A 17,023-nucleotide genomic window follows, 5' to 3' on the forward strand; every position below is an offset into this window, starting at 1 on the left:
GGCAGTGGACCAAACCACTGTGAGGCAAGGGAGGGGGAATCCAAATATTTAAAACGTTTTTTTGTTGTTGCTCCGTTTGCATTTGTATTGTTTCACTTCTTACACAACTAGTTTAAGTATTATAAATCATTAAATTATTTTCAATACACATATTCTAATGATAATTTAGGGGGGACAACCCTCAGATAGGGGGGGTCCTGTCCCCCCCGACCCCCCCGGGATTTCCGCCCATGTCTGAAACAATATAGCTGGCAGCAAACGTTTGTGAGTCCATGAAACCGGTCCGAGACCTATCAGCACCATGACGTAATTACTGTTTATGAGTAATTACGGCAGCCGCAGTCACGCATACACGCGCAAGGTTTCACGCGGAAAAACCGTTACAACCGTTGCAGCGCGAGCACAGGGACTGAGAGGAACAGCGCACCTATCTGAGGTAAAACCTAACAATTTTACTATTCACTTTATAAAAAATTGAAATTAACATTAACGTTATGTAGCCTAATGTTAATATTAAAGCGTGGGCTGCGTATTTTGAGTATTTTTGAAGAAAATATCTAAGACCAGATGTCTGGAAATAATGGGAATCTTCAGATATGAATCACAAAAGTGATGTAACCTATTTTTGATATAGTAGGCTAAAAAAATAATATGAATAGTATATAAATGTATATTTATCTTTGCAAATGAACTTTTATGTGATATCATTCTCCTCTAAACTGCAATTATTTTTCTAGGGACTGAAACAAACACAGACTTTATTCAATGGACTACTCAAGATGTAATTGGTTGACTGGAAAACGTTTCCACAAATTTAACCTAAAATTTCAAGGTTAATCTCACAGAAATGCCTTCTCTTTTTAACTGTTAAGCTGCAATATATAATTCAGCATGCAATTTTGTTTACATTTGTCATCTTCTACTCCTTGTTTTAGAGAATGAAATTGATGGGGATACGTTAATGAACCTAACTGAGAAGAATATGATAGCTAAATGTTTTCCTAAAATGAAAGTTAAATTCATTAGACTACAGAAAAAAAAGTATAAGATTACACACATCAGTCATAAGTAAGTGTTTTACATCTAATTACTTTATACTGTAAAAAAATTTGCAGCATTTTTGTCAAATCAACATATATATTTTTATTTATTTTTATATTAATATTAAATTTTATAAGTTATGGTTAGGGTTAGGTCAACTTTTCATCAAATACTGCAGGCAAGTATTATATGTTCATCAAATACTTCTGCCTCAGGCTATTTAGAAATAAAGTTTTTTTGGCAGAATCCAATAAGAGGCTGATAAAAAAAGCTAATTTACAAAAAAGCATGTAAAGGCACACTTGGAGGGTTTTGCATCTGAACACTTATATCTTCTATTTTCAGGTGTCCAACAAGTGACCGATAAAACAAGGTGTGCTTATCCCTTGTCACCGAATACCAGTTCTTGAGAGACAAAACTGGAAGAGAATATGTAAGTAAGGAACCACAAGATTTCATCAAGGGTCCAACAGATAACCAGTTCAGTGGTAAGTATGTCAGACAAAGTGACACCTTAATGAACAATTATAATTGTAAAATGCTTTGTGTTTTTTATTCTATAAGACTGAGGAAAACCAAGACATGTACAGTATAGAAAGAGGTAATTGTCACAAACAGACTGACCTTCAGGATTCAGTAAAAGCAGCAGTGGCAGCTTGTGATTGCTCATCCGAGAGGCGCTAATTCAAAATAAGTGTTCGAAGTGTCATGTGTGTTGCTTGCGTTTTCAAAATATGTGTTTGTTGCGTCATTTGAACCATGTGCATCGTGTGTTTTGTCAAAATAAGTTCCTGCTGCATACGCGTCAAAACCATTTATGATAAAAGAGAAGCTCACGTTCACAAAACACACCCAAGACACTCCCTTAACAGTACACTCTGATTACGCATGAGTTATGAGAGTTGGCAAACACGAGCGTCTCTTTTATCATAAACCCTTTATGGCCGTTTCACACGGTACGCGGTAAGCGGCAAAATCGCCGCGCGGCTTCAGCTTTTCTCTTGTATTGGAAGCGTTTTGTGCAGCATTTAGAGCAAATATGTTTATCTTCAACGGAATAGGATTTTGGGTGCACGAGCAAGGCGTGTGGACCAACTCCGCTTCACCTCTGTAACCGCCCCCGTTTTGCCGCTTTCCGCACGTCTCCTATTGAAAAATAACTAAACACTCGCGGTTGCCGCCTACCGTGTGAAACGGCCTTTAGACGTGTCTGCAGCAGGAACTTATTTTGACAAAACACACGATGCACATGGTTCAAATGACGCAACAAACACATATTTTGTATACGCAAGCAACACACATGACACTCCGAACACTTGATGCACATAGGATAACTCGAAGCCCAGAACACATATTTTGAAAGGACAAACCACACACATGCCGAGCTTCGCATTGTGCACCCTCAAAAGTCATCGGCTGCCACTGATTGTGACATGTCAAAATTCCTAAAAAAGCATCTGAACTGGGAAGTTGGAATGTTTTTAAAGTTTAAAAATAATATTTCTTTATAATATTAAATCAAGTATGAGCTTTGTATAACATTATCACTTTCTTTTTTATAGGTACCAAATACACCCAACCCGGTTCTACCGGTGCAGATTCAATCCTGGAGATAATGATGGAAGGTGAGAAAGTCTGTGAGGTAGAAGATGTCACCAGCTCTTGTTGTGCAGTCAACTTCATCTTCAACATTGAATAATTAATTGTTTAAATTACTGTATGTTGGAGTGTAAATACATAATGTGGAGGAATCAACATTAATTTTTAATTATATATATTTAAATTATACCATGGGGCTGTTTAATTCTTTATTCTGATTGGTTGAGAAATGTTCCACGAGCATGCATTATTTTTCGATAACCGCACACCTAACTTGTCAAATGTCTTAAAAATAGGCAGCAGAGAAATGTTTGTGGTAACTGTGGTATAAGCGGAATAATTGACTGCGGTCCTTTGAATTATTTGAAAATAATGCACACCCGCGGTGTAAGGGCAACCCGCTTCGCGTCATGCCACATTACCACCTTGGGTGTGCATTATTTTCTTATAATTCAATGGCCTGTCGTCAATTATTTCTTACATATATCAATGATATATTCATTTACATTCTGTTAAATGTTGAATTAAATTGTTGAATGATTGACTGAAATATTAAGGTTGTTTTTTAGAGAATGTTTTGTCTTTAGCCTGTTTGTTTAAAGTGCTGTCATGTTATGTATGCAATAAACATTTAATGAAGTATCATGATGTTGTGTCTGTTATAAAAAAGTGTAATGTAGTAATTAATAATAATATAATAATAATAATAATAATAATAATAGTAATAACAATAATAATAATAATAATTATTATAATGTCCAGAAGAAGGTTCGAAAAGGAACTCTGCTGGTTCTTTAAAGCACCTTCAAAAAAGGGTTCTAATTGGAACCTTTTTAAAAAGGTTCAAAAATGAACCTCAAAGGTTCCCCCACAGTTGCAATCTCCAGGAACTTCAAAAGGTTCATTTTAGAACCTTTTCTTTTTAGAGTGTAACAGATTCCAATACGTCACCTTTGAACTTATTCAGAAGAATAGCGACACCTGCTGAATGATGAGAAGCATGACAACAGAAGAGTTTGTCTCCCCATTGGGAATGCCACCATTTAACATCAGTTTCACATGAATGAGTCTCTTGAAGAAAAATTATATTTGCATTTGTACGCCTAACAAAAATAAACATGGACTTCCTTTTAGTGCTGTCTCGTAAACCCCTAACATTAATAGAAATAATCTTTAAACAACTAAAAACAAAATCAGACATAAATAATCTTAATTGGATGTCAGAACAATGATATATAAGAACCCTGAAACAATGAAATAACAACCAGTCGGTAGTGATCCACTCCAAACTTCGAAGAGTGACATCACCTGGACGAACGTTGGTGACTCAAAGACTGAGCACGATATTTCAAATTCGACTGCCAGCACAGCCATTAATAACTACAGTCAATATTCATCTTGATATTCGTCAACAGACAGTTTTTCACCGTCAATAAAAGCATCTGCTCCACGAAAGTAAGCTCTCTTCCCCTCTTCTCTCGCCGCCTTTACCTTTGGCCATAGCAACTTCCTCTGTTGTCTTTCTGCAAATGTCAGGTCCTCTGCCAGGCGAATACCTCTTTCCTTAAGTGCAGGATGATCCCGCGCAGCTTTCCAGACTTTCTCTCTGTAGGTCCGGAGCGCGAACTGGATGATGACCGGTCTAGGGCAATTACCACCCGTCCCGGGACGTCCAATCCTGTGGATCGTGTCAACGCAAAATCGGATGTCATCTACCTCGTCCGGGGTCAGAGTCTTTAAAATGTCAAGCACTTTGGATCTAAGGTTTTCTCCTTCCGTTTCTTTAAGGTTGTTTAGCCTTAAATTCCATCTTCTACTGTAAATCTCGGCTTGATCACATTTGACTTGAACCATCCGGACAACCTGGTCGATTTGCGACACCTTGTTCTCGTTATGTTTGACCCTTGCCGATAGCGACTTCATCTCCTCGGCCACGAAATCAGCCGTTTTTGAAAGATTTACAATAGCGACCGAGTTCTGGGTTATTTGTTGTTCCATTGCTGAAAAGCGATCCGTGAGGGCATTGACAGCGCGAAGTATATCGGCATTAGAGACTTGGGATTCTTCATGACAGGGTTTTTTTGAGAGAGGACTGGCCGCTGGAGTATTTGGAGATAAATCCAAGTCTCCAGCTGATGCTTCAAAAAGCGAAGAATGTAACTTTCTGTCCTTGTTCTTTGGCATTTTGAAAGTTTTGCACGCTGGCAGGCAATGTGGATCATCAAATAAGTCACCGTCTTCTGTTTAGGTTTTTATTAATAAACTACAAGCATTCTACTTTAATGATAGGTCTCACACCTCACCTTGTACAGTACAAGTTCGCCCAGATGATGCAAACTCAACGAAAAAATCTCAGAGCTCGTACCAACACAACCGTTCAGGTCGCCATCTTGCGCGCCCCCCTCTGTCTGTTTGAAAACAGTTCAAACATCAACAGGAAGTGACGTCGCACATTATTCGCTTAGAGCGCCTTTAAGAAGCTAACGTTAACCTAGTATAAGTTCCCTGCTGAAAAAAACAGCAAGACCAGCATATGTTGTGTTTTGGTGCTGATTTGCTAGTGAACACCAGCTAAACCAGCATTAGCACCAGCTAAACCAGCATCAAACCAGCATTAGCACCAGCATCCCATGCTGGTCATACCAGCATATGTTGTGTTTTGGTGCTGGTATGCTGGTGACCACCAGCTAAACCAGCATAGACCAATAATTCCCATGCTGGTTTGATGCTGTTTTTTTCAGCAGGGTTATCAACATTAGGGTAACTTAAAGTGGTCATTGCTTTATTGTGTGAGCTTAATATAGTCTAAAGTTTTAATATTTGTCTTATAATATTTGTAAGAAAATAGGAATCCCCACTATTGGGGTACACTATTTAAGCCTTATATTAGAGCTAATTTACACTACATAATAAACATTTTCTGTTCTCCCTGCAGATCCTGTCAATCGAATCACCTGTTACAACTTACATTTAACGTTGCTTATTTTATAAACCCAAAGGCACTTTTAAGAGCCTTTGTTTACTACACAAAGCCATAGTTCACTGACAAGCTGGGCCATATCGCATACATATTGCAGGCGATAATTAATGCGAAATTGCCCCGGTTGTCAGGTAACTATGGCTTTGTGTAGTAAATGCTGCTCCATCTCAAAGCAGGTGATGTTGGTGTACTACTAATCAAAGAACCGGCTTTACTGACGAGATGCGCATGACAATCACGTGCGATTTATCGTGCAGCCCTAGTAAGTAGAATTTCTTACATATTCTTGTATATCTCTTTTAATATATTGTTTTTATTTTAGTGGCAATTCTCTTCAGTAAACACATTTTCACTTTAACACATCACAGTCCTAAATTATCTACCACAACAAAATATAAGTGACACTTGGGAATTCTCTGAATGACAATTATCAAATAGACTGCATTCATACTACTATTGCAGATTCTGTAGTTCATCCAAAGCAACCTATTTAATGATTAACATTTGGCCTTTATTTTGAATAAATGTATACAGTAGATTGTCACTGTCCAATTGCACAATAGTTTCCATAGTTACCAGCCAAACCTACTAACCTTATGATGTCATTTATGTTTTTGCTGTTTTCTTTTAATGTATTACTCTTTCCTGTTTTCTTACTTGGTTATACAAAAGCTAAACTCACCATGAAGTAAAAAATATCCTGAATGACATTAACCAATATTCCATTCAGTAAATACACAATGTTGTCATTGCAGCTTGACAAACTCCATGCTACTGGAAACAAGCCAGTTCTGCTTCGTGAAAAGGAGACCAAGAAGCAAAATATTAAGTGTGAGAGATTATCGCCTATGCCCAGGACTACCTTCAGAAGATCGGTTCCTTTTATGAATACCTTTGTGAAGGTGAGATGCATGCACTGTATTTTTAAAGTCACAGTTCACAGCTTGTGTTGAGTAGGCAAAAGATTTGATCAATATTAAATTCTTAAAGGGGACATATCATGAAAATCTGACTTTTTCCATGTATAAGTGCTATAATTGGGTCCCCAGTGCTTCTATCAACCTAGAAAATGTAAAAAAAAAAAAAACGGTAACACAAACCATTTTCTGCAAGCATGTGGAAAAAATAGGTCATTGGCTCCCCTTGTAATGTCAAAAGATTCCACTCCTACAAAGTGGCTATTTTAACATGTTATAATAAATTATCTATATGGTATTTTAAGCTAAAACTTTACATACATACTGTGGGGACGCCAAGTCTTGTGAAATGTTCCCTTTGAAAGGATAGCTCACTCCATAAAACTGAAATTCAGTCATCAACACCCAAACTCATTGACAGTAAAACGTTGGGAGAGGTTTTTGTTTTTAAATAACCACAAAGTTTGTTAGCACAACACTGGATCTTTTCAAAACATTTGAAGCATTTCAATATTTATCTAACCTTAGACACAGTCAAACAGCACTCCATCAAACCATTCTGTAAGATTTGGCAAACAACAACTTATAAGACAACTGACTCAAACAATTTCTACAGTCCACTTCTTTTACCTGCATAGTATTGTGAGGTTTGAAAGCATTTGCACAAGATTTGGGGATGAAGAATTATGGCATTTATTTTGATAGCAAACTACTATGATTATGTGATTGATCGATATATCATGAATATTAATTAAGACATGGATAGTTGTGCATGGGGTACTTTTAAGGCCATTTCTATTTATAGCTTGCAGCACACTGGCCTACAATCCACTTGGTAATTTGTGACGTAAGGAATACCGTTTCCAGGTCCACGCCTTCACTGATTTTGAGTGAAATCTAAACAGACATTTACAACATGGTAGTTTATTGATTTCATGCATTTAAGCTAAGCTTTTATAAACTCACACTGTGCACTACCATTGTAATGACTGAACGATCATCTGGGATGTCCACATAGAGAGAGAGGTTAGAATTGTGATTGTATATCAGTATTTTTGTTTGTTTCCTCAGCATCTGATAGAGCTTTTGGACCCGGAAGCGGTGCTGTGTGATGTCAGACAAACAAGCGGATGGGATTTGGTACCCATAGTTAACTTGGTTCAAGCATATACCTGAATACAAACTATGTTAACTTAGGAATTATTATGTTTGGAATGTTTTTTTTTTTGTAGAAGCCATATTTTATTTGTTTTCAGCCCACATACAACATCATTTTTAATGTTTAGGCACACTGACTTAAACATTTTTTTGTAGGGACACACATCAATTGAAATTTGTAAAGTCCTTTTGTAGGTCACTCAGTTACTGAATCAAATGAAAATGAATCTCATTATACTCTTGTATATGAAATGTAGAGCTTACAATGCAGATGGACCATTAGCAGAAATAACACAAAAAAGGAAACCATCAAATGTTGGCTGGAGACATCATACACTTACGCTGCTGCTAACTTGAAAGCATAAAGCATACATTTTTCTTTAAACAAACATCACACTTGGTGTTATTCTTTGAATTGATAATATATAAGCACTCTGTTTTTTCCTGATCAAAAGATATATTGTATTTGTTATAGTCCTATAGAATCAATCAAATATAGATTTGCACATATCTAATACATCCAGTAGTCTATCATTACCTCAGCTCTAATCTAAAGTGCCAATAAATCTGGTTTGGAAAAATTAGACCATATGATTCAAACACTTAAGAGGTACAGCCCAATCCCATGGTTAAAGGGATTCTTTTTTTCAAATGAACACAAAGTGTGTTTAACAGAAGAAATACAATTCATAAAGGTTTAGAACAACATGAGGATCAAAAATTATAACAGAATTTTCATTTTTTTGTCAACTATCCCTTTAAAGTCTTATGTTTTAAAACATCCATTATGATTTAACCTGCACAGGTTGGACCCAGGATTTCAGTGGCATTATGATCAGCTGGTTACACTGCACCTCACACCCTGTGACCCACTGGAGAATGCAAACAACTGGAAGAGATGACAAACATGGTGGAGCAGGCGACCACTACAGAGGGACAGGTGGAGGCAGCGAACACTATGGAAGGGCAGCTGGAGCAGGCGAGCACTACAAAGGGCCAAGGTAATTAAGACAGATTTTAAGAGTTGCCATTTATATCTGGGTTTCAAGTATTTAACCTATGGGTTACCTTAACGCTACCTGTTGTCCAGTGTTTTCCCATAGAGCTTTATTCAGGTTAAGGCTGATATATTTTCAGCATCAACATTGCATTGTGTGCATGTGAAATGGTCACATTGCAGGACGCATGAAATCAAGTTGCGAAAATGAACTCAAACATGTCATGTTATAGGGTTTTCTGACATTAAAATAGGTGTCTTTGTCATGTGTCATCAAGACATCAAAAAACACACAATGTGGATTGTCATTTGTAAGTGCAAAAAATCTTAAGTGCAAAATTACTATTCCTATGTTTTTTACGTTAGGAATAATTGATGACGGGCAGTCGAATATTCAAAAATAATGCACATTCAAGGTGGTAATGTGGCATGATGCAAAGTGAAGTATCACACCGCAGGTGTACATTAATTTCAAATAATTCAAAGGACCGGAGTCATTTATTACACTTATACTTGTAGCTGTAGGTGTTAAATATGGTCATAGTCTAGTCTTTCTTGTTTCATAAAGACACAATTGAATGATTAGATGTGCTTATTACAGGCCTGTGACTAGGCTACTTTTTAAGATTTCAATATATTGGGATAATTTGAATATTAAAAATACTATGAAATGTACTTTGAATGGGATAACAGAGGAAGATTGACAGCACTAATCTGTATTTACAAGATGACATGTAACGTTGTATAAATCTGTTCAGCCGCACCAGAATATTTTGCCACTCAGATCAACCATAAAGTAGATTTGATTTTAATGAGGTCATGCTTCATTTTTTGTACATGCAATACACTATAGACATTTTTAAAAGTAAAGCAAACTCTTGGCACCAGCTGAAACACAGTTACATTGCTTATAGAGCACCCATAACAAAAGGCTATTTAAAAAAAAAAAAACAGTTACAGAAGATGTTAAGTATCATGTATACAGTAGATCCTTAATGTCCTTGTTTATAAACACTTAACTTAAAACTTTAAATCACAATAACTATACATGTACTTCACACTTATACATGTACTGCTGCACAGTGATGTTGTGATTGTCCAGTATTTGAAATAAGAAGTTAAAGGTTTATTTGGTTAATGAGTAATTTTCTTTCTTCAAACCCACAGGTGTCTACACATGGTCAGCCACAGTCACAAATCTTGCACTCTGTCGCAAAAAGAAAAAGCCAGGTATGTAAATAATGTTTGTAGAGTAATTATTGGTGGTATTTAAATTGATCTGTTTTACAGATGGATTAACACACTACACTTGTGTTAAATCTGTGCTATATAAATAAACCTTGAGTTGACTTGATCTGTTTTGTCCACTTTCGACCACTTCATCCTAATTACTGTGAGAAACTGAGCGAGACCCTCTGCTTTCGTTTAAAAGTGAGCGGGAGAATTGGGGGGTTTAAATTGACGCAAACTAATATTATGTCAAAGTCTGCTGCTTGTGGTGTTAGTAAACATGCTGCACAGTGTTTTGTACATGTTTATGTAAGAGCTTTTTCTGATTTTTCAGAGCCATTGATGAAATAAGCTTGCACAACTTTTACATGCTCACAAAATGAAAGCCTACCTCTGAATGTGGTCGAAAGTGGATGAGCCCAAAAACGTTTTGAACACTGTTTAAACCTGTGTTTAGTGTAGTCCACTTGTATTCCGATCGACCAGAATGCATCTTAATCTTAGTGCATATAGCTGCATTCAGACTAGCAGTGACTAGCGCAGAGCGACGCGATCTCATTAATTTCAATGCCAGCTCGATGACACGAGCGACAGTGACCTTTGGGGACCGGATTGGGGAGGTCCAGCCGAACGACAAATTTAAGAAAAGTTTAAAGCCTCATACATATTACGTGTGACTTGGTTACTGTGCCGCTCGTCTCTTTCAAATAGGTCGTTAGTGGAGTGTCTAAATCTAGTTGTCATAAACAAATGATTAACGTCCACTCCAGTAACTGACTACAGATGGATGACAGGAACTCAACTGCTTTGCTCTCATTGGTAGTCACTTCAGAAAGTAGCTCATCATTTGTATAAAGTTAAACTTTTCTCAACCTTGTCTCAAATTTGACACACCCATTCAGAAGCCAACGGTCATTGTCAGTCGTGTTGCCAGAAGTCACCAAGCTTCCATTGAAATAAATGAAATCGCGTCGCACTGCTAGTCTGAATGCAGCTTAACCTTGTGCAAATGATGAGCGATTTTCTGGAGCAACTACCAGTGAGAGCGAAGCAGTGGAGTTCATATCATCTGTCTCTTATCAGTTACTGGAGTGGACGTTACTCATTTGTTTATGACAACCAGATTTAGAAACACCCCCAAACGACCTCTTGAAGAGACGAGCGACAAAATCGCTTATGTGAATGTACCTTTAGTCTTTTCACTTGTCAGGGCACCGGCAATCAAGTCTATTCCACTAGAGCAGTGTTCTTCAACCCTGCTCCTGGAGGACCCCCTTCCAGAAAGTTTTAGATGTCTCCTTATTTAAAACACCTGAACCAACTCATCAGCCTCCTTCCAGAATGTCTTCCTAACAAGCTGATAAGTTAAAACAGGTGTGTTGATTAAGGAGACATCTAAAACATTCTGGAAGGAGGTCCTCCAGGACCAGGGTTGAAGAACACTGCAATAGAGTAATGCCTTAATAAATTCAACTCTGTTCCACATTTTAGTTGCTGCTTCCTCAAATCCGTTTCGCTTTTCTAATTTAGAGTCCCTATAAATTAAACTCCATTTTGTTTTTGTTTTTACTACTTTGCATGATGCACTTCCACAACACGCTAAACAAAGCTTTTAGGTTATAAAAGCATTTTTTTAATATTAAAATGCACCAGAATACAAGAAAATGGTATCTACCCCAGTAAATATTTTAGACCCACCCACATTTTTTTGTTTCTGATGCCCATGTTTAGTACCAGACACACATTACAACTAAGCATTTTGTCGTCTTTTTATTAATGAGTTTTTTCTTAGTGGATATATGACTGGACTGTAATCTTCTATCCTACAGGTGGACCAAAGCTTATGCCTGATAAGAAAAAGCTTAAAAGGAGTAAGTGTACGTAAACATTGATGCTTTTATCAGTGTGTTGACATTGCTATTTTACCCCTGGTTATTTGTTATAGTTCTATTGCTTATTTCTCTAACTACTTACAACAGTCACAAAGGTTAGACAGTCATAAAAGAAATGCATAGTGTAGACCATATGCAGAGTCTAATATAGGATTCAAATACTTCCTTGTGGGCAATAAATAACATTGATATCATAATTGTTAGGTAGATACTTTCTGTTTTTAGTCTTTTTGAATTGCAGGCTAAGAAGGAACAGAAAAATCCATGATCAGATGCTGTAAATATCAACAGTGACCCACTGTGTTAGTTAAACTTAATGCCTATAGCCAAACATAATCTTAACATCATGCTAAAAATGAAATTCATCTGTTTGCTTTTTTGTTTTGTTGTTTCCTTTATAGGGCAAAGCAGACATTTTGGTGGACTGGGAGCCCTGTCCAGTATGGTATGTTAACTTCTGTTTGCTTGCTTTATCAATTAATGCATGCATTATTTATTTATTTATTTATTTATTTATTCACTTTAACTTTGTTTGTTTTTTTATTTGGCTACTATAATTTTCTTATCTGAACTGTTTCACAAATGACAATAAAAGAAACTTATATTTATAAAAGACATGTTATAATTTGTGCTCCACACTTTCTCTTCTGTTTTAGTGATGAGATTTGGACCCATCCCTGGCAGCCAAAGGATTCTCTCCAAATTAATTAAAATAATTAAATAAAAATTGTATTACACTAAAATTCCATTTTGGTTTCTGACTATTTATTACATTTTTCTGTGCTGCATTTGAAGTCATATTTTCCTTCTGTAGTGGTAAAAGGTGGAAATGTTCAAGAAATTCAAGAAATGTGACGCATGGAGTTTCTTTATTCTTTATTCACCAGGAGCTTGAGCATTGCTATTCACCTCTTCATCACCACCACCACCAGTGTTTAGACTCTAATTGAGGATTCCTTTATATATCATGAATTTCTCTGCACCTACATGTGGTCAATTTGCCAAAGGCTGCATCATTTAAATTTGTTGTGCATCTCAATAATGCATTTGTTTGATCACTCTTTAAGCTTCTAGTGAATAACTAAGCAATAAATAAGCGTTTGGTCTCTTTTACCTGTATCTTTGTGAAGAACCACAAATATTGCAAAAGATAATCCTTTTTGTTTTTACTATTCCATACATCATATTAATTCCAAACACAATATGACGGTGACATGGTTATGAAAAAGTAGAACAAAGAAATAACTTTGCCTTAGGTTGTTTTAAGTGGATGGTTTTGAAATGCCAATTAGAGATAATACTTATAAATATAGGCTACTTATCTGGATCACTATTATATACTAGCATTAAACCGTTTTTGTCACTAGTTAACAACTATTGTGAACTGAAAGTCTTTGTCTGGAGAGTAGACATACCTTTTGAAAGTATTTACTGTTTAATATAAGATCGCTATTTGAAGTGTACAGTAACACCCGCCGACATTGACTTTGAATTCAGTTCTACAGTAGGCTACTAGCTAAACTACCCCGAATGAACTGACATACTGCCGTGTTTTTCAACATGAACATGTAAATACAAAATAATAATTTATGTTTCGGCTGTTCAAACTAAAATATCGATGATTTATAAATAGTAAATCTGTATAACCATTTTCACGCTTTGAAAACCGGAAGAACTACAAGTATTATGGCTGATTTGTACGCTTTGTACGAAGCACTATGGCGCGTTACTCTGTATATGTTGTAGTTTATAAGCACATTGGAGAAGGCTGAACGCTCTACAATATCACCAATAAACTGTCGTCCTCGCTATATAGTATATGTATGTTTTACCTGTAGTAGGTTATTGAAACGCATAGTATAAATACATTTTATAGCCCTAACCCTAATTCAAGTCTGAAGAACTTCAAATATGGACACCGATTTGCATGCTTAGTAAAAAGTTCAGGGCGTGTCTCTGCTGGGAATTGTAGTCTTTAAATACATTGGTATATTCACCATAATTAGAAAGTGGTAATATAAAACTGATGGTACTCCTAGGGGTTTTAAGGGGTGGGGAAAACATTAGTGTTGTCAGATTTTAAAAGTCTAATTGTTAAATGGGTGAAAATTGCTTATGGGCTATTTGTACTGCACTTTTGGATGGTGTCCATTAGTGACTATACTCATGTGATAAGTGAGGTCCAGAACTGTGTATAACTATTGGTCTCACATCTGTAGACATTCTTGTTGCTGGATTATAAGCTTTCAACAATGGTAAAATGTTAAGGTTTAAGGGTCAGAATTTAGAAAGCATGAGCCATGTAGAATCTTTACACTCACATATGTTACTCCCCAGGTCAAGACCTTTCCAATGATGCATTTGGTATAGCTCTATGATAAAATGTTTTTTTCCTCATTTCACTGATTCAAGCTGTCCCTGGCCTAGTTTCAGGGAGCACTTCGAAGGCCTATTATATACACAAATAAACAGAAAGCTTCATTTTTATTTTGTTATTTTATGTAGAAATAGTGCCCAAATTAGTTTGAGTTCTTCAATATGTTTAGTCATGTGACAATGTTTTAATTCTCATAATTTCTTGGACATGAATTTGCATGCATAGCTTCACAGAACCCTTTGAAAAGAAACTATTTGACATGGCCTGAATTATTACCTTATTTGGATAATGACATCCAAGATCTATGTTGTCTGCCTTAACCAGTGGTTTTCAATCTTGTCCCAGGTGACCCACGGCTATGCATAATTTCTAGGTCTACCTTAACTGACAAACCAATTTCTGTTTATGGATCTCTACATAATCTCAGAGCTGATGATCTGAAACCCAGGTGATCCACTCCTCTGCACATTTTGCATGTCTCCCTTATCTGATTTAGATCATCAGCTCATTAAGGGAGAGATCCATTTACAAATCTGGGTTCTGGGTGTGTCAGTTAAGGAAAACATACAAAATATGCAGAGCTGTGGGTCTTACTGATCTAGTTTGAGCTCTACCACTGCTAGAACACTTTCTGCTAGAATCATTACATCATCAAATATAAGCAAAAGCAAGCGGTTTGAAGATAAGTAAAATATATGCCTTAAAGGAAGGGTCACCAGTCTTGCTCCTGGAGGGCTAGTGTCTTTGCAGAGTTTAGCTCCAGCCCTTCAGGTGTATTTGATTAGGGTTGGGGCTAAACTCTGCAGAGACACGGAGCCATCAGGAGCAGGATTGTTGACCCCTGCCTTAAAGCATGGGTCCCCAACCTTTTTGTGAGCAAGGGCTACCACAATGGATAAAACAATTCTGCAGGGCCACTTTTTTTAAAATAGTTTACTAAAAACTTTTTTGTTTTACTTGATTTTTATTTTATTTTACTTGTTAATGTTTTATAATAGTTTAAAATGTTAACGTACATAAAAGAAGCCAAGCTTATATAAAAATTTGTAATAAATAAATAGTCCTGTTTAATAAATAAAATTAAATTAAGGCTATTAGTAGAGTGTGCTTTGACAATTCACAAGGCAACCTTGTTGGAGACCAATGCATGCATTAAAGCAGGAGTGGGCATTCCTGGTCCTGGAGGGCTACTGTCCTGCAAAGTTTAGCTCCAACCATAATCAAACACACCTGAAAAACCCTAATCAAAGGCTGCAATCAAAGGTTTGATTAAGGTTGGCGCTAAACTTTGCAGGACAGTAGCCCTCCAGGACCAGGAATGCCCACCCCTGCTTTAAAGTAATGCATTTATTGTATAATGCAGTCTGTTGTCAAATTAACCAAGATCGCCCATATAAATACGCATAATCACATTTTGTTTTTAACTAACAATGTATGAACAAGTAAAAACATAATATGTTCATGTTTAGAAACACTTTATTTTTTGTCTTTCACAATAAAAGCAGTGAAAATACATGAAATGCAAATTTGTCAATCAAGCCATAAGGCTGAATTTAATAACAATAAACTGTGAAGTTCACTTGAAAACAACCAGCAGAACAGGGGAATAAAGTTATCTATCAAATGTAGTAATACACAATATAAGTATAATCATAAAATATAAATGTAGTGTATTTTTCTTTTGCATACTATAGTGCTTAATGTACAATGTGCTTATAAGAACAGAACTGATAGTGACAGACGCATGGCCAACAAATTATCCACCTTTAAGAAAGAATTTATGATGTTTATCTTCAATGGTGCACAACAGTTATATCCTATAATACACTCAATCAAGTAGAGTTTTCACAGTTTGGCCATCCTGATGAATGTGCTTACAATATTTCATACCAACTTACCCGTTATAAAACTTTTACTTTATTATCAATGATTATTCTGATTGGTTGAGCTCTGTTCAAAGCCATTGTAAAACACACCAATGACCTTACTGCATTACATCAATATTACTGCACCAATGCAAGTACATAAACACAATAAAGCACAATAAGCAGTGTTTTAACATTGAGTTTGTGATGTGGCTAACAATGCCCATTAGCAACTTTAAATACACAAATTATGAATACACTAGCCAAATATAACATCAGTTCAATTATTACATCTGATAATATCATATGATTGTTACACCTATATTGAGATGTTTGTGCATATTTAAGGAGCATCAACGTGCTAAATAACATGCTTGATAATCTAGACACAGGTTGAACATTTCAACAATACAGGATGCATACAGCATTTTAATGTAGTTATCATACTAACACTACACAGATATATGCCAAGTCCATTTCCTTAAACGCAGTCCTTTGTGCAGTTTCTATCTGGGAAAGCAAGAGGTAGGAAAAGAAGGTTAAGTTCAGCTGTTTTAGGTGTGTAAAGCATTATTAATTACACAAAAATGTGATTTCATGTAAAAATAATGGGGAAATTCCATCAATGCAGCTAAGGAAAGCTGTGCTCACTTGAAAAAGCCTTGCTTAAATTAACATTGTCAGTGAAATGGCTTGAGCCTACAGTGAAAGTCAGTGTAATATAGCAATAACAAGTCCATGTTGACTTTAACCAAGCCAGAATAGGTATATAGTGTGCTCGTGCACAGTGCACATAAGGTGCCCTGAAGAGTTAAGTACATTTTACGTTTTTAGGCAAACAGACACAGCTGTTCCTCAAACAAATAAACTAATTGTTCCCCACTTTCTTTCGTCCAAAACTTGAACCAGCCAATAGTTGACTTAGTTAAATGAACTTGACCAGTTGACTCTGTTACAAGCTGACTGT

The 17,023-nt window shown here is 36.3% G+C and overlaps 1 protein-coding gene and 1 long non-coding RNA gene across 2 annotated transcripts in view; both read left to right on the forward strand.

Moving 5' to 3' along the window:
• LOC135779296 (fucolectin-like) overlaps nucleotides 1-17,023 on the forward strand; it is a 97,742-nt gene that overhangs the window by 40,872 nt on the left and 39,847 nt on the right. The window lies entirely within an intron of this gene.
• On the forward strand, nucleotides 1,007-3,282 carry LOC135779330 (uncharacterized). Its single transcript, XR_010544765.2, has 3 exons — nucleotides 1,007-1,068; nucleotides 1,387-1,529; nucleotides 2,604-3,282. It is a non-coding gene; the product is annotated as an uncharacterized lncRNA (long non-coding RNA).

Source organism: Paramisgurnus dabryanus, chromosome 19 (genome assembly GCF_030506205.2).
Source record: "Paramisgurnus dabryanus chromosome 19, PD_genome_1.1, whole genome shotgun sequence".
In the NCBI taxonomy this organism is placed as follows: domain Eukaryota; kingdom Metazoa; phylum Chordata; class Actinopteri; order Cypriniformes; family Cobitidae; genus Paramisgurnus; species Paramisgurnus dabryanus.